Source organism: Panthera tigris, chromosome A2, assembly GCF_018350195.1.
Source record: "Panthera tigris isolate Pti1 chromosome A2, P.tigris_Pti1_mat1.1, whole genome shotgun sequence".
Classification (NCBI taxonomy): domain Eukaryota; kingdom Metazoa; phylum Chordata; class Mammalia; order Carnivora; family Felidae; genus Panthera; species Panthera tigris.
The window spans coordinates 106064825-106080365 of record NC_056661.1 but is presented as its reverse complement, the minus strand read 5'-3'; positions in this window follow the sequence as shown (position 1 = coordinate 106080365).

The following is a 15541-nucleotide window of genomic DNA, read 5'->3' as shown; positions in this document are numbered from 1 at the left end:
AGTGAGTGAAAGGCAGAGGTAGGGGTCAGGAGTGGTTATAATGACTGAACATGGAATTCAAGAAGGATAAGGAGGGAAATAGAAATTTGAGCATGGATGAGGGTTAATATGAGGTGGTACATACAGTCAATGGATTGTAGAACCCATGAGTTAGAGATTCTTGCAGTTGGGATTTTAGACCAAGTGAACTGGAAAGATGGGATGTAGTTGTTGAGAGAAAGGATGCTTGTAAATGAAATTTGGAGTGACTGTAGTTACTGGTAATGACATTGTAGGATATGACCTTGGGAGTAAGTAGGTGGTGACACAAGCATTAAAGGGGAAAAGATCAAAGAAATGTCGGTAAAAATATTGAAAGAATCATCTAAGCAAATATTAATTTTTTTTTAGGAATTCTGGCAGGAGTAGTGGTGGGCAGTGACCTTGAACCAGGAGGTAAGCTCTTCTAGGAATGAAAGATTATACCAGGAAAGCCAGGTAGCAACTACAGGAAGCCAGGGTACTAGAGAGGATAGTCTCATGACTAGGGATCAGAAGATATTTTTTAAAGAGTAAGGAACAGGAATTTTCTTTAAACCATAATGAACAAGAAGAAGGCCTAATACATCTCTGAGAGAAATATGCAGTGTGTTGAGAAGAAAATCTGTGCCATGTATGTGGCACTATGATCAGGGAAGAGGCACAATTCAGTATAGAGCAAGGAAATGAAGGATGTGATTTTTTGCTATTGACTGTGAATGGAACAATCAGTTAAATATTTTCATATTTTGTGCCTTAGTAATTGCATTACATTTCCAAGAAAATTGATAGAGAAGAGAAATAACCTGTACACATGTAGGTATTGCTGAACCAGACCATAATTCAATTGTATTAATGATTCACCTCAAGCTATGCACTAGTGATCCAGGTGATGGATTCAAGGTCAGATGGTCAGAACAGCCTCTGGGCTTTATGAACCACTTGTATTTCTGTAGCTCCAGGATGTCTTTATGATAAAGTAAAGCCTGTGTTCCATTAGCCTAGTCAGATGGGAAATAAAACAATGGTATTAGATTTTGAGAACAAGACAGTTGCTCTGGTATCAAGTGTATATTTGGCAAGTTGTTAAAAATATATCCAAAGCAAGCAGTAGGAAGATTAAATAGAAAGAACACTCCTCTAGACTTGGGTTATAGGGTTACTCCCGCACTATTGATTCAAACTTGTTGGGCTTTGATTTTTCCTATATATAAACTGAGAGGGTCAGACCAGTAAATCTTACGGTCCTGGCTCTAAAATTCTAATATCTTAATCTAATGACAAGCCAAATAATAAAACTTCTTATGTAATAACTTGCCTTTATACTTTGCATTAAAGTATTTGAAAATAATTATTTATGTAGTTGGAAATTGGAAAGCCCAGTAAATAATAGTAAGTAAACATTGTTTTTGCTGTAGAAAGCAAATGAAAGATGGAAATAAAAGGCTGTACCAAACAAAAAGAATAAAATTTATTATCTTTTCCCAAACCCAGGTGAAGTATGGCCTTTTTCCAGATATTTATCTTTCCCAACCATTTTCAAGATAAACAGTAATCAGCCTTATAACAGATTGCCTAATACTGAACTGATACAAATCCTAGGAAAGAATGATAGAAGAAATAATAGACAATATAAATGAAACAAAAATGTTAAGTTTTTATTTTATTTTTTTTTAATTTTTTTTAATGTTTATTTTTGACAGAGAGCGAGAGAGAGAGAGAGAGAGAGAGGGAGAGAGAGAGACAGGGCATGAGCAGGGGAGGGGCAGAGAGAGAGGGAGACAAAGAATCCAAAGCAGGCTCCAGGCTATGAGCTGTCAGCACAGAGCCTGAAGCGGGGCTCGAACTCACAGGACCGCGAGATCATGACCTGAGCCGAAGTCGGACACTCAACCGACTGAGCCACCCAGGTGCCCCGAAAAAATGTTAAGTTTTTAAACACAATAAAAAAGCCACAACCATTTCTGGAAAAAAAAATGTGGTTACAAGATCTTACTCCATCCACTGTATGTAGCAGGTATGAAATAAACACTATTCTTGAGAATTCTTACTCCATCACATTTGAAATCTTTCTTTAATATTAGTATTTGTTTCCATTACGTTTTTTCAATGTAGAGAAATATAAAAAGACCCAAGTTTGTAGTAGAATATTAAAAAATGGCATTTATGTCCATTTTTAATTTGAAGAGTAGATGCTAAAGAATGAAAATTAATAATATCATGACTATATATTATCTATTGCTGTTACTGGGAATTCCAATACTATGTTGAATAAATGTGTTGAGAGTAGACATCCTTGTCTTGTTTCTGATCTTAGAGGAAAAGCTTTCAGCTTCTCACCATTGAGTACGAGGTTAGCTATAAGCTTGTCATCATGGCCTTTATTTTTTTGAACTATATTTCCTCTATACCAAGTTTGCTAAGAATTCTTATTTTAAAAGATGTTAAATTTTGTTAAATGTTTTTTCTGCATCTATTGAGATCACGTACTATCTTTGCTTTTGTTAATATAGTATATCACATTCATTTTTCAGATTTTGAACCATCCTTGCATCCCTGAAATAAATCCCACTTGATCATAGTGTATGTTCCTTTTGATGTACTATTGAATTCAGTTTGCTAGTATTTTATTGAAGAGTTTTCATCTATGTTCATCAGGGATATTGATGTGTAGTTTTCTTTGCTTGGAATGGCCTTGGCGGGTTCTTCCAAATGTTAATGACTAAAGAGTAATAGCCATTTTTTATCTCACAGTGTGTATGAACCACGAATTTAAGAGCAGTTTGGGTAGGCAATTTTGGCTTGAAGTTTCTCATGATGTTATAAGGTGATGTTGGTCAAGCCTCAAATCATCTGGACTCTTAACTGAGGCAGAAGTGATGCTGACTCTTGTGGAGAGGCCTCCGAATTCCATACACACCTTTCTCGGGGCTGCTTGAGTGTTCTTAGAATACAGTAATTGGCTCACCTAGGAGTGACAAAAGAGATAGAACCAGACAAAAGCTATCCTTGTGTCTAAACCTTGATTTTTGCCACATTCTATTTATTAAAAATGGGTCACAAGTCCAGCCTTTAGTCAAGGGAAGGGACATTTGGCTCCTCCTTTTAAAGAAAGAAATGTCAGTGAATTTTCAAAAATATTTTTAAATCACCAAAGACTATGTGGAAGATAAAGATTTGCCCATTTCTTAATAAAGACTCATTATTTTAGTTTAATACCTACTAAATTCACTAATACATAATTGACTTTTCGAGTAAATTGATTTTATTCCATCTTTCTCCTTTTTTTTCTTCTTTATTTTTCTTCTAACATTTGGTGTTTTGCTCAACTGACCACCTCAGTTGTCTACTTGGGAATCTAGTAACTAGCTTAAGTGTTTGTTTCAAGGTCGACCAACAAAATGTGGAACTCAGTCTAAGTTTTCCAAGTGACAGATTTACTCATAGTATTTTCAGTTATTTTGAAATAACCCATTAATGACAGCAGCTTTACTTTATTCCAAGGCTTTGTGATTGTGAATCTAAGATTGAGGGAAATGTGTTTCTGGCAAATATGAAACTGGTAACTGGGGAGGGGGGATTTATGAAAACTTAAAGTGACAAGGTCATAGAGAGAATTTTGTCACCCACATAGTATAAGTCAAGGTGCCTGATGTGGTAAAAGGAATTGATGACAAGATAATGTACTACAGACCTTTCAAATAGCGGGAGCAAAACTCATTTTTTTCTTTTATTTTTTATTTATTTTAATTAATAATGTATGATGATGATCTCAGCAGTTCAGCACAGCAAGTTCCAATTCTCTCATTTTCTATCTGCAGAACAGAGATGTGACTCTGCTGTCAATATAGGTTGTGACATTTGTTATATAATAAAAACCAAAATCTGATTTAGTGTGGTACCTTCTTGAATCTCTATGCAACAGAAGAATACAATGTTGTCTTATGCAAAGAGATGAAGTCATGTCATGTCTTGTTTGAGTTAAGAGGGTAAAGTTAGGTAGTGGGCAGAGACAGGGGTTAAGAAGTTATTCTCTGTATATAGTGAAACAGAGCAAAAAAAAAATAATAGCACTTAGGAGTTTCATACACTGTCATAGCTGAGCTATATTAAAGAAGTATAAAATATAGTCAACCTTCTATACTACATGTACTACTAACAAAGTTCATTTTCAATTTTTGGTAAATTAGATTTTGACAGCTAAAATGTTTAGCCAAGAATAGCAAAACTTTTCACAATTAAAATATCATTGCTACTCTCAGGCTAGGTTTATGCTTTACTTTCCATCTGAATTTCACTGCTTATGGATCAAAGACTGGCATCAAGAGAACTTTCTCTGACACTGAAGGTCAGAAACTTCAAAAACAGTGTTAATAGAATAAGAAATAACAGAAAGGTGCTATCCAAGAATGTCCGTGTTTACTGTTCATGCAGACAGCTAAATAATTTTCTCAAAGTTTAGTTATACACTAGACGATCTCATCTCTTTCAACTGGAAGAATTTTTAAGTGGTTTCTTAAGAAAAATAACTTCAGTCTCAACTGCTGGAAAGCCACATTATTGTCACTGTTCTATGCAATTACAAAAATAGGAATGGCGTGTGAGCCTGAAAGCTGTGCTAACCTGGGTGATAGGGTAGTACATTCTAATGGAAGATAGTTTCAGGTAACGGTTTTGTGACTCACAGAAAAGAAATTATCAATTGATAATTGACTTTCAGATTGAGCGTTCCTTTTAGGACTCTACCTTCTTAAGGACCACAGAGAAATTGAAAAGTTTCTTTTAAACATTTCTAAAGAATAAAAGAATAGTAGCCCCTTTGAGTAGATAGCTAGAGCAAACTATTGATAGGAGTGTGCCATTGAGTTTATACTTAAGCATTTGCCAGAAGACAGATTTTAATGCAAAACTGTATGGAAGAAAATATTATCTGAAGTAAATGATAATTTACTCACCCAGAACACTATTCTAGTGTAAAAACCAAAAATTGCGTAGTTTGAGATAATTCCTAAAAATCCCCAGGAGATAAATTCCATTGCTTCCTTCTCCTATTTTTCCCCTAACATGGAAGAATGAAAAACCTAAGAATAGGTGACATAAGACAGACAATAGAAGCCCTACCTGAGTTTTTTCAGACTAACTAAGGGCTCAGTCCATGGCTAACAGGAGACATTGCCATCAGCTTTTTATATACATACAAAGAAAACAGAATAAGCTAATGAAATGAAGCTTTCCTTGATGAGTCTAAGTTTCTAATTAAAATCTTTTCATGATTTGGCTGCATTTGGAAGCATGCTAGAATCTATCGATGTAGCCCACAGGCAAGTGGGCAGGAAACAGGCTGTCAAGTTTTGTGCCATTTCAGATGCGGTGGAGAATGGAGATGCTGTTTGATATTGCAGTTCAAGAAGTATCAAAGGAGGCTTGGGGTCAAAGTCAACCTGAAAGCTTCTTTCTTTCGTTTAAAAAGAGAGGTCAAACCATACTACTCCTCCCATTATTTTTTTTTTCCTGAGAAGAAGAAAACCATAGAAGAGAGCAAAGAAAACATTCAAAGTGAAGACATAGGCAGGCAAAGAGAAAGAACCTTATGCTTTCCAAGGGCAAAAGACAGGAGCATTTCAAGCAAAGTGCACAATGAAGGAGCAGATGGGGTCACTAATTCCAATAGTGTCCAGAACAGCTAGAACTGTAGAAATATAGGTGATAACATCTGAGCAATTGCAGAAATAAAATGTCCTGGAACATGGGCACCGAGAGCCACATAAATGGATTGGCCAGTAGTGCAGCATTAGGAGACAAAATGAAAGATTCAGAGAGACTATCAGTCACTTGTGTTTATGTACAAGTTTTTCCTTAAGATGTTGATTTTACTGAAGTTAAGAGACTGAAAGAAGGAAAAGTGTGGTATTTTAGTTGCTGGATTTTTTTTTTTACCTTCTTTTCTTAGGAGTTAATATTTTGTCTTTCAGGAATCCAGACAGTAGATCTTTTACCTGTGAGGCAATTCTCCATCATCTGAATTTCCATATTGTGTGGGTGGTGGGGGGAAGGGACTGAATTGTGCAGAGGCTATATAGAGCATAGTTGGTAGACCTGAAAGGCAGCACCTTAAATCTTCACTGAGACTAGGAAAGCAAGAGGGTTTTGTGGTGTTGGCACAGTTTCTTCAGCCGCTGTTGATTCTCAGCATGCCAGAAGGGAGGTGGAGACTTCACAGGACACTTAGAAAGTCTGGCTGTTAAATAAACACAAGCCCTTGACAGTCACAAGTGTCTTTTTTGTGGCTAACTCTGCTATGAGTGAGATTCATATTTGAGCCTCTGCAAAGCATCATTCATTGACGGAAATGGCAAGGGAAGGCAGCCATTGGCTGTGCACTGGAAGGAGACAGACCAACGATGGGATTTCCCATGGAAGAAGAAGCAAGGTCTCCTGTGTTCCAAGCACGGTGTAAACCTCAAGGATTCTTCTGTAGAATGACAGATCCAAACTTCTTAAAATTGGGAATCTGAGTAAACTTTAATTTTCTTGTAAATAAAAATGATGTGATACATCTTGCTCTTTGGTGTTGAGGAGAAAATACCTAAAACCATTAGAAGGCACTGTAAAAAGTTTGCTGAGTATGGCATGGGTTTATCTGTACATGAAAACAGCCTTAAAAGTTTGGAGACTCTAAGTCAACAATTGTACTGAAGTTTCTCTTCTGAGGGGGGAAAAGTATAAAATGACAATATACGAAGAAAAGTATACCAGAAATAAACAAGATTTCTGAGAACTGCCATAGAATAAAAAAAAAAAAAAACAGTGATAGTTAATGATTCTGTCCCTCAGGTCTCCAAAAAGAAGATGGAGATGATAAAATAAATAGCAGATCAAATTATACCCAAGGGAGCTGGACAACCTGCAAAAATATTTCAATTATACACATTCGTGTCTCTTTCTGCTGCTTTTTACCTTTTTTTATTCTCTGTTCACTCTTAACTCCATTTCCTTAAAATGTTAAACTTAATTTTTTGGCTATCAGATTTATCTTAACATTTGCTCATTTAAAAAAAATATCATTTATCTTACCTTTAATGTTCTATTCTAATGTATTAAGTGCTTAGTCTTAAAATTTTCCAAATTTTAGTATCAGGTTACAATTTTTTGGCCATGTCTTTCTCATTTGAATCAATTTTACTTGGTATAAAACTTCAGTTTTGGTTTAAGGTTTCCCTTTTTTATACGGATATTTCTCTTTTTAAATTTATGGGATCTTTGTATTGATGACTTACCTTCATCATAGCTGGACAATGAAGAGACTGGTCACCATGTGTAAGAGGATGACCTCTTTCTTTGATCTTCCTATTCTGATGTAGGCCACCTGTATTTCCCAAGCCTTGTTATATATATATATATATATATATATATATATATATATATATATATTTAAAGCAACTGCTCTTTGTGGAGTGCTGTAGGAGTCTAATTTTTACATACGCATAATGAATTGTCCTGGTGACATTTATTCAGTAGTTTTGTCCTAATGATCTCTAATACTACCTCTGTTAGGTATCGTATTTCTGTATAGATGTCAGTCAGCTTCAGAACTCACTATTGTATTTTTGATCAATTTTTCTAAAAAAATAAATATATATACTGTATAATATATAAATACCTAGAATTTTATAAATATTTAATTACGAATATATAAATATGTATGTAAAATTATACAATTATACTCAAATACCTACATATATGCAATAACCATACGGAAAGTCAAGAGAAGTCATGCCTACCAAGAGGTGGGAAGGAAACGCATCTGAGAGGGGGCACACACAGGATTTCAAAGCTACTAATACAGACCTATTTCTTAGGCTCAGTAGTGCATTTATGTATTTTCATTAATATCTATTGTACATATTTTATCTATTATACATACACTTTCTTAATGAAACGTAAATAGATAAACACAAATCATTTAAATTTACCAAAATGTAAAATCCATATAGGAACAAGATAGAGATTTGAGAAGGGAAAAGTAAAATTCTTTTTGTTTACTTAAGTTGCAGATAGCCGTAAAGGATTCAGCTGCAAATATACATTCATTTCTGGAGCTCAAAGTAGAAGTTCATCCTGTAGGTTTAATATTAGAAATCTTCAGTAGGTAATTGGTATTAAGGCCAGAGAATGGAGAAAAAAAAAGATCCCTCAAGACTACACGCTGCGGAGAAATTTCCTTCAGAAATAAAGAAGAATCTACTCAAGAGACAACAAAATAGCTTCCAATGAATTAGGAAAAGGTTGTTTCAGGGAAGCCCAGGGGAGATAATCTTTCAAGAAAAGCCAGTGGAAAATCTTAGTCAATTAAGTTGAGAGACCAATAAAGATATGTTTAAAGAAGTGTTTGTCTTTTTCCACAAGGAGTTCACTGTAGCCTTGACAGGAGTGGAGAAGTTATGGGAGAAGCTGGAAGAATTGAGGAGTAAATGGAGAATTCTACTCTAAGAAATTACTCAGAAAACTTACCTCTTTCTCCTCAAATAAAGTAAAACCCACATCAGAATTTATAAACAGTCTCCAAACAAGCAATAATAACCTTAATCAGTAAACTGTGAAAAGGAAAAACTGTAGGACATTACACCTAAAAAGAGAAGGAACATGGCATGCCTCCTAACCCTCCCTGTGATAGTTAGTTTTACCTGTCCCTTTGGGCCAAGCGATGCCCAGGGACTAGGCAAAACATTATTTCAGGGTCTGTGAGGATGTTCTTGGAAGAGATTAGCATTTGAATCAGTAGACACAATAAAGATATATTCTCACCAATGTAGGCAGGCATCAACCAATCTACTGAGGACTGGAACAGAATAAAAAGGTAGAGAAGGGTGAATTCCTGTTGTTTCTTGAGCTGGGACATCCATCTTCTGTTCTCAGACATTGGACATCCTAGTTCTCAGGCCTTCAGACTCTAGCACTTAAACCAGAAAACTCCCCAGTTCTCAGGCCTTTGTACTAAATTGAATTATTCCAGTGTTTTTCATCATCCTCCAGCTTACATATCACAGATCTTAGGACTTTTCATCTTTCATAATGTCGTGACCCAATTCCTATATATATAGGAATGTATATACTCATACATACTCTCTCTCATATACACACACACACACACACACACACACACACACTTTCACATCTTTTGTCATATATCCACATATATCTTCTCATATACATATATGAACAATGTGTATACATCTACATATATATGTACATATACAGTGTGTATATATAATTCCTATGTATTGTATGTATGTATTATATGTACATATGTATGCATATGTATTATATGCAATACATATACAATGTGTGTATATATAATATATATATAACATATATATATATATACTTCTGTTTCTCTAGAGAACTCTGGCCAATTTATGCTGGTATTTTGCACAAACAGTCCTGAGCAGTATCACAAAACATGGATTAAACAACCCAAAGCAGCATATTCTTTTTCTTGTTGTGACCATGAAGCAAAGGAAGTAACATCGAGAAAGAAGGTTGTAAAGTGGGGAATGAAAAGAAAGAAGGCAACTTTGATAGAAAGGAAGACATGAGGACTATAAATTGCCTAAGAAAAATAATCTTGACTCACATGAGTACAAAATGCACCTCATTAAGGCAGATTTAGTGGAGGCTAATAAAGCTTAAGTCTCAGGTTTCCCTTACTTACATGAATCCCTTCTAAGGCACTAAACCTAATGTAATAGTGAAAATTTTGTATTCTTTAACAAAGCCCTACAGTTTGTGTACTCTCACTAAACCTCAATTTACCTTTGCCTAAAACTAGAAAGAGTAAACCTTAGTAGTTTACATAAAAAATTCATAAAGGAAAAAGTGGAGACTCTGCTACGAATGATACCACACCTCCACTCTCCGGGCTGCTTCCTAGCCCACAAAAAAAAAAAAAAAAAATGCATCCAGGCCATTTATCCAGGCTTCGCACCATATCTCTGGGAAAAAATAAAGCAAAGCTGGCTTCGAAACTGTAGGAAGATAGTAAATGGAATGTCTAGACAGGGACAACCAGAAATGGGGAAGGAGAAAAAAAAAAACAACACAACAATGTAGCAAACATACTGTGGTAAAATAACTTAAGATATCAAAGCATGGGAAAAAAAGAAAAAGAGCTCATCCAATAGAAAATTATCACTGGAACAAAAGGCAATTATTCACAATCGCTTCACATTGTAGAGCAAATTAAGAAATATTATTTCTGTAAAATAAGAGCTCCAAGTTCAAATGTAAGATAAAAAGTACTTTGAAAGTAATTGTGACTCTAAGGGGAAATGAGGATTAAATCGTTGTAATAGAATTAATACATTAATTAGAAGCGAAGAACAAAAATGACACAACTAAAAATAAAATTGCTGACATAGAGGAAGTGTTTGAAAAAAATCACAGTAGATATAAAAGAGCTTAAAGAAACAGAATGAAACAATTGGACATGGATGATAGAGCAAGATAAGCTAACATAAATACAATATTGTCCTTAAGGTAGAAAACCCTAACAATGGAATGGAAGGTTATTTTAAAACTTAATATAAGAGAAGTTCCCTAAAATAAAGAAAGAAATCTACAAATGGAAAGAAAACCTTACTTCTTAGATATAGAAACCTCAAAAACAAATTATATGCTGAGTCAGATATTTAAGTGTTATTTTAAAGAAGTCTTTTTTGGGGCCTCTAGAATTCAAATCACCTACAACAGGGAAATAGCAGGTTCACATCAAAGTTCTCAACTTTAAAAGCCAGAGTACAATGAAGCTGTTTCCACAATGTTCTTAGCAAAGTGTGACCCAGTAATATTATGCCCAGCCAATTCAGTGAAGTATAAAGGCAATGGGGATATGTGAAAAGTATCAGAAACAACACAATCTACACATACTTCTTGGGAGGAAAAATGTTTGACAAATTCAGAAATGATGAAGAAGATAAAAATGAAGAATACAAAAGAAGCACAAAATGATCAGTGGTAAACATTAACTAAATGAAACAAAACTGTTGGCAACAACACTGGGAATTAATCTTTTTACAGAAGTAAGTCATAATTTGCCCAAGTTTATAGAGGGTAAAATAATAGTACAATTCAAATAAAATATTTAAAATAGTATATGCAGTATTCCACTTTTATAAAAATATTTCTATCAATTGTGCATCTGTTTGCATGTATAGAATGATATTTGCATTTGCTTTTTGTTAATGAAGACAATTTCAGGGAATTGGTATTTGGATATTTAAAAAAAATTATATCTTTATGTCTGCAAAATTTTCAAAATATTTAAAGCTGTTTTTTTTAATGCTAATTTTTGAGAGACAGAGCATGAGCAGGGGAGGGGCAGAGAGAGAGGGAGAATCTGAAGCAGGCTTTAGGCTCTGAGCTGTCAGGACAGAGCCCAACATGGGGCTCAAAATCAAGAACCACAAAATCATGACCTGAACCAAAGTCAGATGCTTAACTAACTGAGCCACCCAGGTGCCTTGAAAATATTTATTATTTATATTTATCACTTTGCAGAAACAAAGTGATTTAAAAATATATATAATAAAACTGAAAAGCAGTAATTTTTTAACCAGCATTAATTAAGGATAGTAGACATGTGAATGATTATTCTTCTTTGTGTTTTTTCAGATATGTTATGATTCCCTCACCCCACTCTATTGCCAAAAAATTACAAAATATACATGGAAGTAAAGTTGTAGAGAGTAAATAAAGAAAACCATTTGAAAATATTTGGTTCGATGAGGCCTAGAAAAGACTATAATGGGAAGGAAATGTGGATTAACAGCAGGGTTTTTATTAAAATAGAAGAAACGAGAACATCTTTGTATGTTGTTATGAAAGATCCTATGTAGCTAGGAAATCAGTGCTGCAGGTAATAGCAGAGAGAACTAAGTGAAGGATCATAGTTCTTTGAAGAGGTTATAAATGGTGGAACCCAAAGGACTGGCTGAGTGATTGTCCTTGGACAAAAAAGGGCTAGTCATTCGTTGTAACAGAAGAAGGAAAAATACGGATACAAACGTAAGCAGGTTGTATGTTTAGGGACAGAAAATGGAGGGGATATGATTCTAGTGGTTTCCACTTTCCTAATGAATTATGTCACAAGAGCATTACCTGAGAATAAAGTTGAAGGAGAGACTATTGCATTAATTAAAAAATACCAGTTAGTGTAACAAAACAAAGCCCAAATTCTCAGCAGCTGAGAGCAATAAATATATTTTTATTACGTATATAAAACCAATATGAGTATTCCTGATAGACAACCTGTCTTCAATAGTCACTCATGACCCATTTTCTTTCCCCTTGTGACTTCGGCATCTGCCAGATCCCTCTAGTGCTTTTCCATTCAACCAGGTGACGAGGTAAGAGAAAATGATTTGGAGGAAGCTAACCAATTTCTGCCTCAAGACAGTGGTATGAAATAATTTCAGATAGAGGGGAAATCAGTGTATTTGAAATGTAGTATGATTATGGGGCCACAAAAAATCTTAATGTTGAATTTTTAATAAATAATACATAGCATAAACTACTGGGATCAGTTGGGTACTTCTATATATGTTATATATATTATTAACCAGTCCAGTTATTAACCAGTTATTAACCAATCCAATTTAGATACAGAAAAGGGGGATGGTACATCTCATGCAGACCTATTTTCCCCAAGTGAGTAAATTAGGGGGAGTTAAATAACCAATTGAGAATATTTACAAAAGAGAAATGTTATCTATGGACCATGGTAACATGGCTGATCTCAGAAGCAGATGGATATGGAGAAAATAATGGAATTAACACACTGGGAACATCAAATAAATCAAAGATTTGTAGCAAGACACATATTTGATAAAAATGTTATAAAAATGAAGTATGTCAGTAGATTGCTTTAAATATCTATTTTTAAAGTTTCTGGTAATAACAGGGTTTCTGCATATTTTCATAAGAAGGAATGGCGGAAACAGAATGGATGAAAGGTCATTGGAAAAAACAACAGCAGAAAACTGAAAGGCCAGTGGATAGGATTTGTACATATTGAAGTTCTAAAAAGGAATGAGATTAGGGAGGAAAATAATTAGCTGTAGGTTCTAGCCTTTAATGAATAAGTTGGGTGAGGAGAAAATTGTTAGATGACAGCATGAATGTGAAGGAAAATGTATTTTATCCAAAGGAATGACTCTCAAAATACAAAGTTGAGTAATTGGTTGTAAGTAATAATGGAAAGTAAAGAATTGTAGGTAGTCCACCTAGACCTTGTGATAAGTGAAAAATGAAGTAACTTCAAGAAAGGAAGAAATTGTGCCAGTAGATATCTGGGATTTACCTAAGGCCAGGAGAAGAGAAGAATACTCCAAGAGGAGGTTAAAGAAACTCAGGAACTTTCTGATCATAGAGTGGGTGATCTAGTTGTTGGGAAAGATTTTGTGAGGATGGGTGTGTGGGTGCTTAGATCAGATGAGTGGCTGTCAAGGGTAGTATGGAGAGAACAGTAGAGTAGCAACGTATAACCTTGAGGCTTATACATTGAGTAGCAATGTATAACCTTGAGGTAAACCAGGAGGCTTACCTCGTGCTGATTGGAGTGAGCAGAAATAGCAACTTGGATACGCTTGTAGGCTTGCAAGAAAGGAGTACTCTTAGTAATACTCTGAATTCTTCTGTAAGGAAACAGCCCCTAGAGTAAAGGGAGAACACAGAGGAAATAAAAGAAATGGGACAGATGTGAGACTATTTGGAGAATAGAATATAAAATTATTGTGGATTGATTAGAAAAGAAGGGTGTCTGGGTGGCTTAGTCAATTGAGTGTCCAACTCTTGATCTTGGCTCAAGTCACGATCTCACAATTCGTGGGTTTGAGCCCTGCATTGGACTCTGCTCTGATGGTGTGGACCCTGCTTGGGATTCTTTTTCTCCCTCTCTCTGCCCCTCCCCCACTCATGCTGTCTGTTTCAAAATAAATAAATAAACTTAAAAAATAGTTTCTGCCTGATATAGCAAATTAAATACTATTATCAGATAATTTTAAGAAGTAACATACCAGCCTCTGCTAATGCCATTTTCAGCATAGATACTAGTTCTATTTTTTAGAATATACTCTAGTCATCAGTAGTGGAAAAATAATTTGAATAGTGGAATAATCCATCACAGATGATCATTGTGCAGCACAGAATCTGGATGAAATACATTATCTGTGGGAAATTTAGTATATAAGTTTTTGGGTTAGTAATATAAATTTCCATTTTCTAATAAAAATTAATTTTACAAATAATAAATACACCTTAAGTGACTGTATCTACTCAAAAGCTAGAAAAACGTATGAAGTGATAAAAATGCAACTCATTCACTAAAAATGATTTAACTTAAAAATACCGTTGATCCTGTTATGTCCTCAGATACTAGTTTACAATAATCAGAGTTTACCAAAGAGAAGCTAAAGTTGAAGCAACAGGAAATCCTTTGACAATTTAGAAAATGTCTGTCTGAAGTTTGAGAGCTTTACTAACATGACTTTTTTGTTCCAATGGAAATTAAAGCACAAATGCATATTCATTATTTGCTCCATACAGTAATGACTTGTGAACTCAGCAAATTCAAATTTTGTTTTAAAATGAAGGCCTTGAGGCCAGGTATATATCTACTTTTAGCCTTTTCCCCCCACATTTTTTCCATTTCTTACCAGCTTTAGATTCATAATATATTTATCCCACTGCTGAAATGTAATAGAACAATCTGATTGTGTGGATTCCAGGGAGTACCGGATACTAGCTTTTTAAGACTATTTGTCCAGATTGGTTTTTGTTTTTCAACCACAGAAATCTACATTATCATAATTTTACTGTTCTTATTTTAGCAAGGATCATTAGGCAGTCAATAAAGAATTGGAAGATCAATGAGGCAATGTGTTGAAAAACAAAAATCATAAGTGGCCAGCCATATAGAAATTTGTAAAGTTTCTTCAAGTTTGTGCATTGGTTCAACAAACTTAGCTACAATAGAACTACGTGACAGAACTGTAGTACACGCTCTGAGATTTACAGGCCCAAGTCAATGCCAAGAGATTTTTTGCAAAATCAGTCTTTTTCTAAATGGGACAACCCTTTACATATATCCTATAGAGCTAATTATTTATTTTTAAATAACCAAAACAACACCAAAGGGAATGTTTTTAACTGCTATAGTTGACTAAGGACTCCTTGACTTCTTTCCAATCTGAATTAACTGAATTAGCTTTGTTAATTTGAAAAACAGGGTCTTACATGGTTGAAAATGGAATATAGTTCCAGGGAATCATAGCATAATGGCCAAGACGTGAACATTACAATAGGACTGAATGACTTTGAATTCTGGCTTTGCCAGTGTCTCTGTGACTTAGATGAAATTACTTAGACTTTCTGTGCCTCATTTGTAAAAAGGAGATAATAATGACATCTTGCATATGTGGTTAAATAAGGACTAAATTAGTTAATATATGAAAAGAATTAAGCACTC